Source organism: Lactuca serriola, chromosome 8 (assembly GCF_051521515.1).
Source record: "Lactuca serriola cultivar US96UC23 chromosome 8, Lser_US96UC23_V15, whole genome shotgun sequence".
Classification (NCBI taxonomy): Eukaryota; Viridiplantae; Streptophyta; class Magnoliopsida; order Asterales; family Asteraceae; genus Lactuca; species Lactuca serriola.
Window position 1 is genome coordinate 274,935,157 of NC_136415.1, and position 2,094 is coordinate 274,937,250.

The following is a 2,094-nucleotide window of genomic DNA, read 5'->3' on the forward strand; positions in this document are numbered from 1 at the left end:
ATTGAGTTTTTTATATAAAAATTTTGAAGAATATTGTTTTTCACGTTTTAATTTGTATGATCGAGATGCACAACTCTTCCAGGAACATCCAAAAAGGTATAATTTGGTCTTATTTTCTATTGTTAACTGTAGACTAATAATATTAAATATTTTACAACCGATTATTTGGTCCCTAATTAAGTTATATTAATATTTTAAGTTCAACAGTTGAGAATTATAACTTCAAAATTTTGAGTTTTGTGTTTTTGTTAGTTAGTTTAAAAAAAAAGTTAAAATATATTAGTGCTAGAAAGAAGTTTGAAAAGAAAAAAAAAAAACAGTTACAAAGATAATGCCATTAAGGGGTTTTCCATCCAATCGCTCCAAAATAAACATTAAACTTTATCTTGTTTCTGTTAACAAATCATTAAAAAAAAAAAAAAAAAAAATCTATTATACTCCAGAATTGAAGTTTATCACCAAACATCATCTTGTTTTTAAACCTCTATATCACCCAAAGTATCACTCCTAAAATAGCCTTGAGAGCCAATTAGGTCATCAAACCAACCCTAAACATCACACAACTTGTTTATAAGAGTAGTAACATCAACCCAATTAAAAACTTTGACCAAACGACGACAACTAAATGACAAAACCACTGAACATGATCTATCTTTTTCGGAAGAAACTTGCAAACATAGCACATGAGTGTGTTAAGATCCATACACAAGTATAACAATCGACATAGGCTACACAAAATACGACCACATTGACATTTAGTTGTTGTAGCAATTGAAAAAATATGGCCATATCATAAAAATGCAGCTAAAAAGAACCAATATTTCTTTTTGTAATCAAGTATTCAACAACCAATTTGATGCAAATCAGATCTTCATGTTGAAACCTTTGCTAAACCATCTTGTTAAGCATATAAGGTTGAGAAGACAACTTAAACGTACGCTACTCTACAAACCAGTCCACCAGGTGTCCATTCTTATGAAAAAATTGATTTAAAATATGTTGAGATGCATTCAAACTGGATTTATTTTATGGCATCAACACCAGGTGTATTATCTATTTTATTTCTTTTACTATATACTTGAATAAGAATTCTGAATTCATTTTTACATCTTCCAAATGGATGGATTCCATAATACAAGAATGTGAAATTAGATGAAACGATTCGAAATCTCAAAGCATCATTTGTTTGAATTCATCAAAGTTGAGAACTCCATCACCATTGAGATCAAATCGATTAATCATCCCAACACACTCATCCACACTTCTCGACTCACCGAGTCGATTCAGCATCCTGTTTAAGCTTTTCGGAGTGATGCAATCAGTCCCATCCATTTGATATATTCTGAAAGCTTTCCTCAAGTCCTCAAGCTTCTCTTCTTCCTTTGCGCTTTCCATTAAACCAACAAAATCTTCAAACCCTAATTGTCCGTTGTTTCCCTGTGACAATTCCACAGCAACTTCAATCTCTTCGAGTAAAATTCCTTGGTTCCAGATCAATCCGATGCAGCGTTGCAGCTCTGATGGAGAGATCATACCATTTCCATCTATATCGATGTGATTGAATACACATCTGTATTCACTAGATTTGTTCATGATTTCAGAGACCTGTTGAGTGATGTTCTGGATTAGGAGTTGGAAGAAACTGAAGTAAAATAATTAATATGAAGAATTGATGGTGTTGATAGACTTGTAGAAACTAGAAAGCGTTATATAGATACTCATTATACGCGTTGATGCAGAAATTTTTGAATTCAATTTGATACTGAGACGAAACGAAACCTAATTGCGGGTTTAATTTCAAGCGGTTTATCCAAGGATTTGATGCCCTGGGACGAAGCTGCAAGGCAATTGCAGAAATATTGTGTCACCACGAAACTTCAAAGCTTCGATTATCACATTTATTCCATTTTTTCTTTAAATCTTTCAATATTTTTTCTTTAAATCGAGTATACTAATTATGAATTTATGAATTCAAAAATTATTGTTTTTCACGTTTTTACTTTTTTTTTTTTTTTTTGACTAAAATAAGTTTATTGAAAAAAAACATTTACTGAAAAATATTTACCGAATTTATTTTATTTTATTTTTTTCAAT

At 30.8% G+C, this 2,094-nt stretch overlaps 1 pseudogene; it reads right to left on the reverse strand.

Annotated features, from left to right (window-relative positions):
* Positions 1-1,170: 1,170 nt before the first annotated feature.
* On the reverse strand, positions 1,171-1,593 carry LOC145068103 (calcium-binding protein CML38 pseudogene; annotated as a pseudogene).
* Positions 1,594-2,094: the final 501 nt, after the last annotated feature.